The 15,882-nt window shown below is 42.0% G+C and overlaps 1 long non-coding RNA gene across 1 annotated transcript in view; it reads right to left on the bottom strand.

Annotated features, from left to right (window-relative positions):
* Window positions 1-231: 231 nt before the first annotated feature.
* The window catches only part of LOC142072548 (uncharacterized), a 29,104-nt gene continuing 13,453 nt past the window's right edge, over window positions 232-15,882 (bottom strand). Inside the window, exons 4-5 of the long non-coding RNA XR_012668977.1 lie at window positions 6,023-6,190; window positions 232-2,392 (exon numbers count right to left, since the gene is read on the bottom strand). This is a non-coding gene — a long non-coding RNA (uncharacterized LOC142072548). The remainder of the gene's footprint in view (window positions 2,393-6,022; window positions 6,191-15,882) is intronic.

Here is a 15,882-nt window from a genome sequence, read left to right as displayed (position 1 = left end):
ATGCAACCTCCTTAGGTATTCCAAGCCTGGATTCAACATCTAGACACTAGACTTAATGATGAGTGGTTATTTAAAACCAATGTCATCAACCAAAGGGTTCTTCTGATCCCAATGGACCAGCACATTCCCAGGCCAATATATAACTCAGATCTTACCCAATAATCACCCTGTTGCCAATCTTTTAGTACATAATATCTAAAGATTTATTTATAAGAGAAGAGAAAGAGGTGAGAATTACAATTGGTTAAAGGAATCAAATAGATACAATAATTTCAAAGTTCTTGTATCACGTTTGAAGCAGTGAAAGTATAAACTGCTGGCTTGTTAAGTCTCTGGTGGCTTCCAAAAGATTGGATGGTCCTCAGTCCTTTGGTTAGAATTCTCCCATTAGTACAAGTCCATAGTCCAGAGATCAGAGCAGGAAAGAGGCAAAATGGAGTTGTTTCAATGTGCCTTTTACAACTTCTGCTAGGAAAACCCATTGCCTCAGTGCCATAAATATAAAGGGAAGGGTAACCACCTTTCTGTATACAGAACTATAAAATCTCTCCTGGCCAGAGGCAAAACCCTTTTACCTGTAAAGGGTTAAGAAGCTAAGATAACCTCGCTGGCACCTGACCAAAATGACCAATGAGGAGACAAGATACTTTCAAAACTGGAGGCAGGGGAAACAAAGGGTCTGTCTGTCTGTGTGATGCTTTTGCCAGGAACAGATCAGGAATGCTCTTCAGAACTCCAGTAAAAAGTAAGTAAGCAATCTAGTTAGAAATGTGTTAGATTTTCTTTTGTTTAATGGCTGGTGAAATAGCTGTGCTGAATGGAATGTATATTCCTGTTTTTGTCTTTTTGTAACTTAAGGTTTTGCCTAGAGGGATTCTCTATGTTTTGAATCTGATTACCCTGTAAGGTAGTTACCATCCTGATTTTACAGAGGTGATTCTCTTACCTTTTCTTTAATTAAAATTCTTCTTTTAAGATCCTGATTGATTTTTCATTGTTCTTAAGATCCAAGGGCTTGGGTCTGTGTTCACCTATGCAAATTGGTGAGGATTTTTATCAAGCCTTCCCCAGGAAAGGGGGTGTAGGGCTTGGGGGGATATTTTTGGGGGAAGACGTCTCCAAGTGGCTCTTTCTGTTCTTTGTTTAACACGCTTGGTGGTGGCAGCATAGGGTTCAAGGACAAGGCAAAGTTTGTATCTTGAGTAAGTTTTTAACCTAAGCTGGTAAGAATAAGCTTAGGGGGTCTTTCATGCAGGTCCCCACATCTGTACCCCAGAGTTTAGAGTGGGGAAGGAACCTTGACACTCAGTTTTTGGAAAATTACAGGCACAAGACGGAGTTTGGAGTCACATGAGCGAGTCACATACCCTTGCATGCTTTGATGAGTCATAGCAGAGGCCATTACCCATACTCGAGTTAGAACGTTCAGGTCGAAGTCCATCAGGTGTGGATAGGCTTCCTACATGGTCCATTGTGTTCATTAATGAGCAATCAACTTGAATACTCCATTCACAATGTGCTGGCCAGACTGGATGCAAATTACCCTGTGGGTGTTACCACAAGTGCAAACACATTTGAAATACAGGTACATAGTCAATATTCATAACTTCAGATACAAAAATGACACATGCATACAGATTGGATAATCATATTCAGCAAATCATAACTTTTTCATTGGCACCTTACCTGACATACTTTGTACAAGATTTATTGCAGTTATATAACAGTGATAGCAACAATGATCCACATGGTCATATTTTAATCATATAAAGTTACTTAGCTATTTATATGGTCTCTGGTTACATTTCCTGCTGGCTTTCCAAAGAAGAGCATGGATTCTGGCAAAGGTGTCCTCTGCTCGAGGAAGCCTGAGATCCAAGGACTAATTACAAGGGGCATGAATGGGGATATCCTTTGGAGCCCACTTCACTGCACAGGAGCAGCATATACCCCCAACTGCAGCATATGAACCAGCCACCAGAAAAAGCAGACTTCCCCCCTTGTTAGCAGACAGTGTCCCCTTTGGACCATTATGCGGGACCAACTTGATTGTTGGACCATTCTCCCAGTATTTCCTGGAACTCTAGGAAGAGATCCTGACCCACTGTTCACACAAGGGGATAGAAGCTGGCTGTTCTCTCCTTTCACCTCGTCCACCAGGATAGCAGAAGGAAAGGTCTAGCCCTCAGTACTTAGCTTCCACATCCACCTTTACCTTCTGTTCAAAAGCAGAACCACAAAGTCTACATTGCTTCAGGCTTTTCAGTGCCAGCATTTTCTACTGAAATAAAGTTTTCACTGTTTCTAACCTCAGCTTGAACAATAAAACGGTTTACATTTGGAAAAGAAAAACTGTTGCTTGGTGTATTTTTCCCTCCTCATCCTGAAGACACTGTTAGTAAATCAAATGGGAAAAGAGTTATCAAAAGGATATACGCTTCTGATTGAAAAAATAATGTTGCAAACCCACATTTTGTATGTAAATTACATTTTAATGACACCTACTGTAACACCACACCTAGACTCAGCAATTTTCATATAACGTATAAAACATACTAGTTTCAGGGCTGAAAACAGATACCAATATTTTATTTGATTCTGAAAATATCATATAACGTTTCAGTATGTAACTTGAAAAACTTATGTAGGCAAGCATTCACACATTTTCAGATACATCTTGTGACAAAGTTCCTCCTCTGACTTGGTGGGTCTTGCACTTATTGGCGGATTTGCTCGCCTCGGAGCTTCACGGCAGCCCTCAGTTTGGCCGTTTTCGTCCAGGTCAACTTCTCCTGTGTCTGAGCAGGAGTTGGGAGGTTTGGGGCAAACCCAGGCCCGCCCTCTACTCCGGGTTTCAGCCCACGGCCCTGTGGAATGTAGCTGTCTAGAGTGCCTCCTGGAACAGGAGTTGTGCGACAGCTACAACTCCCTGGGCTACTTCCCCATGGTCTCCTCCCAACACCTTCTTTATCCTCACCATAGAACCTTCCTCCTGATTACTGATAATGCTTGTACTCCTCAGTCCTCCAACAGTCCGCATTCTCACTCTCAGCTCCTAGCGCCTCTTGCTCCCAGCTCCTCACATGTGCACCACAAACTGAAGTGAGCTCCTTTTTTAAACCCAGGTACCCTGATTAGCCTGCCTTAATTGATTCTAGCAGCTTCTTGATTGGCTGCAGGTGTTCTAATCAGCCTGTCTGTCTTAATTGTTTCCAGAAGGTTCCTGATTGTTCTGGAACCTTCCCTGTTACCTTACCCAAGGAAAAGGGACCTACTTAACCTGGGGCTAATATATCTGCCATCTATCACTCTCCTGTAGCCATCTGGTCCAACCCTGTCACAATCTGTTTACCCATTTTTGCCATAGCACAGGAGAGAAAGGAACAGATATTTACTTATCACGTATACATTTTGCACTTAAGCGCAAATGTTCAAATGGAGCTATTTAAATTTCACCTGCAACATGTATGCATGTATCCAATTGTGCATGAAAACCCCATACCTTCATATGTAAACAGAGATTTACATGCAGAAATAGATGCATGCACAGATTTTGTGGAAGCAATTTATGAGACCCATGAAAATTTGGGCCTTAATGATTTCAAGTTAGCTTGAGGCTGGGAGGAAGGCAGAACCCATATACAACAGAGTCGTGTTCTAATTTAGTTCCAATACTAATTTCATTGTTGTTAAAACTAGCGATAATGAGTATATATAAGTGGATTGGGATTCTGTTTTCCCCTCTTCTTCTATTAAAAGAATTGTCTTTTTCATCATGTGTGTGTTTGTGGGGGTGGGGGGTTGGGTGTAAGAACTAAACACTTGACTCAGCCTTTGTGAGACACCAGGAGGGCGAGATTATGGAATTGCCCGCATGTATTCTGGCAACACTCACAGGTATTTCACCTCTGGCTCATCTCTATTATGTGTGGAAGGCAGAAATAAATTTGTTAGCCTCTAAGGTGCCACAAGTACTCCTTTTCTTTATGCTGTAGCTGTGAACAGGAGTTAGAGAATAACATTGATGGTCATTACTGAATTGATCTATGTGACTTCTGCAGTTTATTCACTGCCTATTAATTTCTTTTCCTGTTTAGGTTTCATTATGCTAACCTACAGGAAAGGTATGGAAAGTGCAGACAGTAAAATATAAAATGTAGCTCCCAGTCCTTGTGTCACTAGTGTGAACAGAAAAGCAGCTATATTTTTGGTTTTCTGAGAAATTTCTTCATAGACAATCTATTCTCACCATATATGCATATAACAACTCTTATTAAGAAATTTTGAGCACATGAGAAAGAAACTAGGGTCCCAACCTAAGAAACAAACACTTCTGTACTTTGCTATTAGGAAACCTATGAGGATAGCAGTCTATGAGCTCATAAAAGAAGAACTTTAAAAACAGAGGGTCAACAGACTCTCAGTCTTTCCTGTTTCCTGCCTAAAAGCTCTCCTACTGGGGCTAACCATTGCCCCTAACTGATTTCCTGGCTTGCTGTAACCTAATTCCTTTGCTCACTCTAGCTGTCATATAAGCTGATGGAGCAGGCTCTCCCACTGGAGTTCTCCCTTGCTTGGCTCTGCACTCCCATGCCAAACTAAACTTTCCTATAGGCTTTCTCAATTTTCCTTACTACTCTCAGTGTTTAGTGAACCCATGAATGATTGGCAGAGCAACCATTAATTTGACCCCAATTACATTAATATGTGGGCTTGAAAAATTAATGACTAGTGTGCTGTTTACCAGCTCTTCACCTATTTTTCTGTTTCAAAAGGCTGCCAAGGGTCTGTCATGGACTAATCTGCTTAGAAGCTGATTTACAGATCAGCAGCTTCTGGTTGGTTCTTCACCATATGCAGGTAATAGAGCCACAAAGTAGGAAAGTTAAAATGTTAAAGTCAAGAATCTTCTTAAAAAAACAATCCAGATCAGTAGTGACCAACAGTTTCTGCTGTCCAATGGCTGTTCAACATCCTTTATGAAAAGAGATGGATGGACATAGTCCAATTCCTAGGTAACACCCTCCCTCTACAAACCTACACACAACTGGCATATGCTCAGCAAGGAGGCCAAGCATTGTATGTGCCTGTAGAATTAACTACCCTTTTATTTGCAGATGTGGTTTCCTCCACAGCAGGGTTTGGACAAATTGTCAGGGCCATATAAGAAGCTTGCACTGCCACTGTTCATATCATATTTGTGCAGTATTTTGATACAGAATTTCAAATTTGAGGGCTGTCAGTCAAGTACTTTTCACAATTGACCAAATTTACTTTTATTTAAAAAAAAAATCCTTGTAGACTTCCCCTTCCCTGTGGATTTTTTCTGCCAGAGTCTTGACCTAGGCCCATAATATATTACATTTCTTAATCTATACAATTAATTTTTTTCCTAAATTATAGTGAGAAAACTGTTGTATTTTTGTAGTTTTTTTTAAAAATCTAACTGTTTTTCTTTCACTTTTTAGAAACAGCTTTAATCCAACATAATTATACCTAGTACTTTCATATGTAAATTTTTAAATAAAGCTCCTATACATATGAAATACTTTGGAAGTCAATGGTGTCTCAAATTTTATGTTCAGATAGTATCACACAAACAAGTGTCACACACGTATCAAAACATGAAAAATCATTTTGCGGGTTATCGCAGTCACTTGGTACATCTCCAGCTGTAACTAAAATTAGGAAGCAATCCAGCCAATTCATTTGAATAAAAAACATTCATAGAGATGATTCATTTCCACAAATGCAACATTAGAATACAAACAAAAACAGACACATGACTATCTCCACATTGCACATGCAAAAATAGTGGGCAAGCCATAGTGTACAGATGTGAACAAAATGACAATGTACAGAGACTAATTCTCTTAACAAGATGGCCATTGTATTCCCATATGTGTATTCCCATACTGACTATTCTGTTAGTTTGCTCAGTATCCTATTGATTGGCAGGATCATCCCAACAAACACTCAACCAAAATAGCCAGGTGTATAGCTGTGAAGAGGCTATACTTACCTGCAGGAGTAGTGGAACTAGGTGTTCTGGGGGTGAGGCAGCACACCCTGGCTTGAAGTAATAATAGCGACCAAATGCACGGCTTCCATTTACAGTTTTGTTCAATAGCTTTCAGCACCTCCACCATAAAAGCTATTCCAGAGCTCCTACCTGTCTGTTTTGCCAAGGCTGAAAAGAGAGAGATCATAGGAAACCACAAAACCATTATTGGACCTCTGGACCTGGAAAAGGATGAGGGTTGAGTGAATGGTCAGAGACTGCCCAGGGTGTTAACTGGGGCTGAAAGGCTGGCAGGGAAACACACAGAGTGACAAAAAAGCATGTTGCGAGTAGGAGAGAGTGTTCCTCCCAGAGATGGAGTTTAGTTGGGCCCAGGGGAACTTACACCTTAATCTTTCCTTGCCAGCTTGCGTAAATAAGAGCCATGTATTTATAGCTTTTATTATTTTTACCCTTGGCTCTAAGGGCTTTGTAGCTTTGGGGGAATAAATAAACAACACTTTCTTTGAAATGCTGTTTTTGAGTCTCTTTAACCAACCAAGTGCCTGGGGCCTGTCGCATTAGCGTGTTTGGGAAACAGAAGGGCTGCAGGCCAGAGACCCCTTCTAAAGGTGGTTGGACCATATGATTCAACCCAGAGTGAGCTGCAGGAAGCCAGGCCTGTCAACTCAGGGGTCCACTCGGGAAAGGGACTAAAAGGGGGGAGTCTGATGCACAATTCATCTTGTGACAACCTCATTGTCAGAATTGTTTACTATGGTCCAGTTTTAGAGCCAATCATTTATGCCCCTGCAAACCCACTGATGCAAAGGGACTGCAGAGGTGTCATCATAGGCATGTCATGTTGGTTGCCGTTAACACTAGTGCTGACACAGAAAAAGGAAAATCAGGCTTAACTTTCAAATCCTAGATTGAATTTTCAGAGCTGGCATTTTGGAAAAAACCTTTTAAACTGAGCACTATTGGATCACAAATCAATGCAAGATAATACCACTTCACAATGCCATTTCATAGTTATTTTTCAGAGTAGAACCATGCATTAAAGTATTAGAGACTTATAGAGCCTGAAGCTGCAAGGTGTTGAGCACTTTCACTTCTATTGAAATCACTGAAAGTGCTTAGTACCTTACAGAATCAGGTCTTTTAGTTTTATACAGGAAACAGCTTGCTGTTAGGTCTAAACATCTACTAACAGACTTTGTATTACTTACCATAACACTCCCTGGATATCCAAAAAAATGAAATGATCATATTGAGCCAACTGATCTACAGCTTGCGTGCAAGGATTCAGAGCACAGGGATTTTTTAGGTGGCATTACAGGATGGAGTTCACAAGGTGAGATGGGTCTGGTTTTGGTGACCATTTGGATAAGGAGTTTTGAAAGTAATAGTCTATCAGAACACAAAGTTTTATAGTAGTAACAGCAGAGCACAGAGGCAAGAAGATGGAGAGCACATCTCTGAATTGTAGTAACATCTTGAGAGTGTTCCGAGTTAACTCGGTAACAGCTGTTGTAGTCTAGGCTTATCAACTCCTGGGCCTTCAGTTACAGGGTTTATTTCCTATAAAACCTCAGCCTTTGGCCTCAGTGTTTATTTAGCTCAGAACATGGTTATTAAGTTGTAAGCAAAGAGAACTCTTCAGTTACCTTTTAAATACAAAACACCATTACAATACATAGGATCAGACTCTGATTCCTTTAGTCATACTGAATAGTCCACAGATAGTCCTAATTAAGTCAGTAGTACACCGTGAGAAGTAAGGTACTACTCAGCGTGTGCAAGGGTAGCACAATCAGGCAGTAAAGAACAAGTGAGTGAAAGAAATGATGAATTTCAGACTGAACAGCTGTGATAGAATAGTTTATCACCTGCACTCTACAGTTAGGTCGACTGTTTGCAGTAACAGAACATGTTTTTGTGAAAAGGTGTAGTTTGGTTTTGACCTTGACCCCTCCCCCTGAAATATCTTCTTTTAAAAATTATCGCCCTCTCCTCTGGATTGCAGTGGAGAATTCATAAAGGAAAACAAGCCCCATGGAGAATTTAAAAACTAAAAATTACCCCCTTCGTTTTTTGTTATTGTTGTTGTTGTTTTTAAATGCATTCAGTATCTTTTTCTGAGTGAAAGAACTAAAAGCCTATGTGATTTCTCTTTCAATTTGGGGTGAATTTGGCGTCCATAAGAGTACTTACCACCTAAACCCAAATGTATCCAGTTACTTATTTTAACAAATGGCTATACTACCTAATTTGTTTTCCTGACTGTACACACTTAAACACTAGCTCTCTGAGTAGAATGCTGGCCTTGTGCCATTTACTCATGTAAAGGCACCAAGACTTTGGGAAATAAATAATCCTAATGATTTTATCAGGCATCCTATGTTACAGCATGTTGAAACCTACCAAGGAAACTAGATTAATGAGGCTTTTTTTAGCTGACTGTTTTGAAAATAATGGCAGTGCAAGCCAAGTAAAACGAAGGTCCCATCTGAGAAGACTACATTGATGTAGCCTGTATAGCTGACAACATAGAGCCACTGTTCTGCATAACAAGGCCTTCAGCAAGTTACAGCAAACTTGTTCCCTCAGAAAATACAGCCCTTCTACACAACTGGAGATCTAGGGTTCAACCCTCTGCCTGGCTGCTTTATGCTCCTCAGGCAGTGCCAAGTGGCCAGAAAGCTGCTCTACAAGGTAGCCAGGCCACAACTGGTCACATTACTCCTTGTCCTGCAATAACAGTAGTCAAACAAACAATAGTTAATAGCCCAGGAGCTAACTTTAAGACTACATCAGACTTTCTTTGGCAATTAAATAATTATGCAAAAAAAAGCACATTTTGATACAAAATTAAGTTTCCATTTTCATATAAAACCAATCTATTCATCTTAAATACCATAAGAGCTAAGTTACAATAGTATAATTCCATTGACTCCAGTTTAAGTGTGACTAGACTCTGACACAGAGAAAACAAAACAAAAAAAGAGGCAGAGAGGCAGAACCAGGGCATAAAAAAATAGATAGCATCACCTTAAGTGTCCTCAATATACTGACGGGCCCATTGAAACCTCATGAAAAACTTTTTAAAAAATCTTTTCAGAGACAACTGGGCTTATCCATATTTTCTGCATCTCTTCCCCATTCTACTTTTTAAAAAAATCTGCATCAAAACAAGATCTGAGAAATTCATTTGTGCGCGTTGCTTCTCTTTCAACTGATGTCATAATCCTCTGACATCATAATTATTTTTACTACAATTATTAGTAAATCACAAAGTCTATGACCTGATTCTTATCTTACTTCTACCAGCTTTACACTACTGACTTCAGGAATAACTCCACTGTTTTACACTTGTGTACAACAAAACAGTATTGGTAATGAACATTAAGACAAGCGTGCATTGGTGCAGTATGGGGAAACTTCGTGTGCCAATGTCTGTGATAGAGGGCTTCATCCAGGAGTATTTTCATCCTGATACTACATTCACTTTAAAAAACATAAATAAAAACCTTTATGTAGTTTTAATTCCAGAAAAAAGCACTAAGTACCATCCTAAAGCTATTTTTGAAAAGTATTTTCTCATTTTTGACAGCTAAAGCCTCAGGTCCCCACACACACACTACAGTATAAACAGTTAATGCAAGATGGACTTGAACCCAAAATGCAGAAGTCTCCTACTTCACTTTGCAGCTCAGAGGCTATGGCTCCACTAGAGAGTTTACAGCAGTGCAGCTGTGCTGCCGTAAGCTCTCTGTGGAGCTGCTTGAAACTGATGGGAGAGAGCTCCCTTGTCAGCTTTATTACTCCAGCACCAGCAAGCGGCGGTAGTTTTGTCAGCAGGAGGAACTCTCTCGCCCACATGGTGCTGTCCACACCAGCGCTTAAATCAGCATAAGTTATATTGCTCACAGGGTGGCTAACTCTCACCCCTGAGTGACGTTATTTATGTTAAACAGTAACGTAGCCATAGCCTCCGTGTATTGATCCCTTAATTGCATTTCACAACTACAGCCTAAGGGCTTTGGCAGATAGTTTGCAATAGGTTAAGGTAGGTCATCTCTCTGGTGTTAGGCCATAGAGTAGTGATTAAAGATGAGATTCACCGGCAGCCTAGTACAAGGCTTAGGAAGGGATAACTTTGTTGTTTTGACTCATAATGCTGAATAGAGACTATGCCAAGAGGTAGAGAGCTACATTCTGTTCCAGTTACATCAGTGTAAATCCAAAATAACTCCAATGAAGTACATTGAATTACACCAGATTTACACTGGCATAGCTGAGAAAAGAATTTGCTCCATAATCTCTAAGGAGAGCTAATAAAAAGGTGATACATAAAGCATCAAGGTTAATCCAAAAAAAGCTGTTGCAAATTGGGAAATATCTGCATTATTTTTATGAATTTGTTGAGGGTTGTAACAGTGAGGCCCATTGATGCCAATGGGCAAAGGATTCACTGTAATTTACAAGCAACTCTGTATCAGACCTGACAAACTCACCACACCTAATACACCACTTTCATGGTATTTATGCATGAAGGGGAGCATGTTAGGTCTCTGCTGAAAGCTTGTATCTTTTTGATACTCATAATCATTATGATGTGTGTATGGGTAAGATTTAAGGAATACTATAACTATATTGAAAACTATGTCTTATGATCTTGGAGTAAAAGTTAGGCACCAAGAAGTCGTATGTCTCTGTGATGGGCCATTCAGCTGGGAGGGAGTTGTTACCCTCTCTGGTGAGCCGGTGATGTAATGTAAGGTTCAATTGTCCACCCTTGCTCCACCCCAGAACTGTCAATGGAAAACCACCAAAGACAAACATTCAAAATGACTTGAAGGTAAAAAGGAACATAACAACAGACAGGGGATCACGCTCTACCTGTCAATGAAAACAAAAGACTGATTCAATATATCCCAGGGTCGAGAAAGACACTCTGCAGCCTTTCACTGAGGAGACAGTTTGTTGAGTGGGGGAGTTTCATGACAGATTGGATTCTGGTTTCTGAGAAGACAGCCAGTTCTGCAACAGACTGAATTTTGGGATGGAGGGTGGGAACCTACTTTATTATATAGGAAAGGTAACTATTCAAAAGTGCGGATTCTAGTTCACATTTTATTATTTTGTTTTGTGTTGTAACCATTGGTTTCCATCACTCTCAAGTGAAATCTCTATTCATTCTTAAATAAACCTTCTTTTGCTTTATTATAAGTGCTTACTGGTGCTGTGCATTATACAAGAATCGGACTTCAGGCAAAGCTAGTAAGCTGGGGTACTCTGCTCCTTTGGGAGCAGAGGATCTGGGATTTCTGTGAGTAGCCAGTGTCAGGGGCTGGATAGCAGAGAGGAATGCTTCAAGGGGACTTGGAGACTGGGGTACACCTCATGTTAACCTACAAGGCAAAGACAGAGTACTATGTGTAAGGGGACTGTTGCCCCCTTACTAACATTCAGTGAGGGTGTTTTAGTTTCTAGCTCCCAGTACTAAAAAGGGGGAAGGTTTGATGGGGAATCAGGACCCTGAGACCAACAGCCCCCAGGAACAATGGGGAGAGGCCAATGCTCCAGGTCAGCCTGAATGACTGTGAACTGCCCGGACATTCCAGAGACACTGTTTGTGATGTTCCCTGCCACAGAGCGGGGTGATGTGTTTCCTTTAACCTTTCCCATTTTTCCTTATTCTTTTTAAAATTAACTGTTGATTAAATAACTTGCATTTGCTTTAACTTGTATGTAATGGTCAGTGGGTCAGAGAAGTGCCCAGTGCAGAGAGAGTACCCCGGAGTGGGGACACCCTAGCCCCTGTCCTTGGTGACCATGGCAGGGCTGGGGATCGAGCCCCAGGAATCCTGGGCCCAGCCTTGTTCGGGTTACGAGGACTCTGCCAGACAGGAGAGTGGAAGGGGAGTCCTCAAGGGCAGGGAGGCCACTGGGTAAAGGAAGTGGGAGCGAGGACTCAGATCCTTTCGCTAGCCCACTTCACCGGGGTAGTGCAGAAGCGAGGAATGTTCCCCACAATAGCGGGACTATTCCCCCGCTTACATATAGGCCAAAGGAGAGTCCCTGAGCGGCTGAAAGGATGGTGGTGTTGGGGAGCTAACCTTTAGCTACCACAGGCAGGACTCCCTTTCACTAGAGGCAGGGGTAACAATGTTACTCACAGTCCTGGGTACCCCAAGAACCATCACTCTTTGTGTTTGGTTATGACAGGTCACTTGCTATGGAGTTAGATCAAAATGGGTCATTAAAGAAGCCAAGCAGGAAAGGGTGACCAGATGAAAGGGACAAAATATCGGGACACATGGGGGAAGCAAAAAAACAAACAAAAAAAAATGGCTGGAGCGGAGTTGACAAAGAACTAAAAATTGTGACAGTCCCGATTTTATCGAGACGTCTGGTCACCCTAGAAAGGTAGAACAATGACACAGAAAAGAGGAAACAATGAAAAAAACTGTTGGAAGTACTGCCTGTCTAGAATGGATTACACCTCCTAAGGCTCTGGGATCAAGGAGCATCCTAAACCACAAAAACCGTCAAAAAGGGAGGCGGGTGAGCTCAGAGAGGCTGTCCAGGGTGTCAGTGAATAGGGGCAGTCTGCTTCTCCTTGCCAAAGGTGGTGTTAGTGGGGTTGAGGGAACTTACGAAGGTGTAAGTATTACCTATGTGTGGAGGCCTTTTATTGTTGTTACCATCTGCTCCTTATGAAAAAATGCTTTGTTTTGAAAACACTGTTTCTGGGGCCTGCTTAACATATACAGCCACAGGGTCCTAAAGGGAAACTATTACTGGTGTCAAAACCAAGTTGAGTCTGTACTGTTAATATGGCTGGGAACCAGGGGGGCTACAGCCCAGAGATCCTGTCCCAAACTTGTAGGACCACGTTGTTTCACCAAGAGCAAGGTGTAGGAAGCCAAGTATTGACGTACATGCCAGGTGCACTCCAGGAGGACTGAAGGGGTCTAAGGTATAGTTCATCCTGTAGCCATGACAGGTGGGTCTTGCAGAGTTCTGTGAAAATGGTCAGATTCTGGATTAGACTCATCTCCTCTGGAAAATTGTTCCAGAACTGAATCCCCTTGATTGAGGATGATTTACTTACACTTCTATACACTTTGTTGTGAGCTTCGTAAAGTGCATTGCATCAGAGGCATGCTCCTACCTTGTTGTGTCACAGACAGAGATGCAGCCAATGATATAGCTGAGTTTGACTTGTTGTTGCCTTTGAAGCCCAGGTCCAAGAGCATGAACTGGCAATGGAAGAGGATTGGGAACTTGTGGAGGGATCAGAGCACAGGGAATAATTTATTTGTGGGAGAAGATAGTAGGCTGCTGCACTGTGCATGTCAGACGCTCTGTATTGCTTCCACTCTCAGACCAAACACTGTTCAGTGAATTACAGAATACAGACTGGAACCTAGGGGAGTATTTTTTTTTAACCTGATGGTTGAGGGATTAGTGGAATGCCCCATGGTGATGTTAATAGTATCTGGGGAGGGTTAGGAACTCAGCCATCTAAATATCTTTAAAAATCTGGACCTAACTCCCACTGATTTAAATACAAATTAGATGCCTAAATACATTTTAAAATTTGGCTCTGAAACTCTAAGCACTGAGTTGAGAATATACCCTTTAAAGTCATAAACAAGAACAAATGGAAATACCAATCATATGTTTTTTTGCAAGAAACTAACAGAATAAATGATTGACCTCACCATGGGAATATGTTTTTTAAAAAAAAAACAGTTCTGATTTCATTTCTGTCAATTTGACTATTTTCATACATATATACATACTTTCCCCAAACTAACACAGATAAAATTCATTCTTTTAATGCATAATCCTCTCACTAGCACAATGTATTTAATGATGCAGCTTAATGAAACTGCGCAGAAATCATTGGGTATACAGTATGGATGTTATAAATCCAGTTACAGTATGCATGAGACTTCAATGATTTGCCTGAGTATTTAAACTGGAGAGGCCCTTTTTAGGATTAGTTAACATCCTAGGGAAAGGGGAATCTTACCAATAAAGATCCTCTCATAAATTGACTCTTTTCCCTACTTTCCCTGTGACACTCCCCAATGCTCATCTCTCAGACTAATTTATTTCTGTAGACCCATCACAGAATATTTGTTGGGCTCCTATAATTAGAGGACCTCTGACTGGTAAAATTCAGTCATTTACTCAAAGAGAGAACAGTTTGTGTTATACCTACCATTTCTGCCTTAGGCAAACATTGATTAGAAAAGGCTGCTTTGTTAGCCAGACTTAACTACATAACATAAACAAGGTAACCAATTAATGTTGTTCTTTCAGCTATGTACTGATTGCATACCGTAAATGGTTCGGATTCACGCAGCAGCACCTTCTGCTGGTAATCGTCAGGAATTAGCTCGTCCAGCCACCGGAGCACCCTCTGCAGGTCGGTGATCTGCCTTACCGCCGGCCCCCGTGTCCCTCCCAGGACCCGGTGCCCCTTTCTCTGGGGTGCTGCCCCCCTGGCACTACCTCCACACTCTCAGGTTCTGGGTCTCCCCACCCAGGGGAACTCCCACCCTCTAACCCCACCTGGCCTCAGTCTGGGCTACTAGCCCCCACTTAGCCCCTTGTATTGGAGGCAGACTGCAGTGTATATGCCACTCATCACAGGCAAGGGGGTTTTGGACCTGCTGCCTCTGCCTACCCATGGGCTGTCCCTCTGCAACTCTGCACCTATTTGGCCTGTAGTCAGGCCTGCAGCCTGAGGCTTTCCAGGCCGGAGCTCCCAGCTCCTCTGGCCCTTCCCCAGCCTGCTCCAATCTAGGTGTCCTGCTCAGCACCTTGCAGCCAGGCCCTTCTCCCTCTACAGGCAGAGGGAGACTGACTGGGTTCCTGGCTCACACAGGGTGACCAGACATCCCAATAAAATCGGGACTGTCCCGATTTGTAGGTCTTTGTCCTGTGTCCCGACTGATGCATGGTCCCGATATTGTCCCGTTATTGCAGCTTTGGCCGCTCTGGAGTTTTTTTGGGTTTTTTTGCTTCGTCAACTCCAGCCGCTTTTTTTTTTTTTTTTTTTTGCTTCCTCCATGTGTCCCCGATATTGTCTTCGTTTCATCTGGTCACCCTAGGCTCACAGCCTCTTATAGGGGCCAGCTGGGCCTGATTGAGCTGGCCACAGCTGCGGCTTTTCCCCACAGCCCCAGCCCTCTCCCAGGGCTGGCCTCAGCCCTGTCAGGGCCGGAGCGGGTAACCACACCATTACACATATACTAACATAACAAAGTGGTAGAACAGTCTGTATAAATAGCTGATGGATCGGTGGATAAATACGAGAGGATCGTATCTTTAGTAAACATATTTGTAGTAGTTATATATGTACCTTTCCCCCTCCCAATGATTCAATTACCTAACAGTATACAGCACTTCTCTATTTCAGTATTCTAATGTAGGTAGGCTAGATAGATACTCAACTGTCAACACTGCTACTTATCAACTGAGTGACTCCATATCCGTGGCCAAGATGATGTATTATTTATGGAAGCACCACAGCTGAATTACTCTGGATTCCCATAAATACATGCAATATACTATATTGCCTGCGGCCATATCACCTGAAGCTGTGATCTCATCACATCTCAAACTAAGCAGTGGCAGATCTAGTGAACACTTAGAAGAAAGATTTCCCAAGAAAACCACGATGCTACAGGAAGAAATACTGTTGACTCAGTGAGCGGCACTCTTTCCTTTAAGGTACTACTGAACTGATGTATTGCGGTAGCAGGAAGCCGCATTGCTGGAGTTGCCCCATTTCTAAGGACACATGAAACCATGCACCTGGCCAATTATACTTAAGGAGCCCATGGCACTTTGCT

Source organism: Caretta caretta, chromosome 6, assembly GCF_965140235.1.
Source record: "Caretta caretta isolate rCarCar2 chromosome 6, rCarCar1.hap1, whole genome shotgun sequence".
Taxonomy (NCBI): Eukaryota; Metazoa; Chordata; order Testudines; family Cheloniidae; genus Caretta; species Caretta caretta.
Note: the sequence above shows the minus strand (reverse complement) of the source record. Positions and strands in the feature narration are given on the sequence as shown.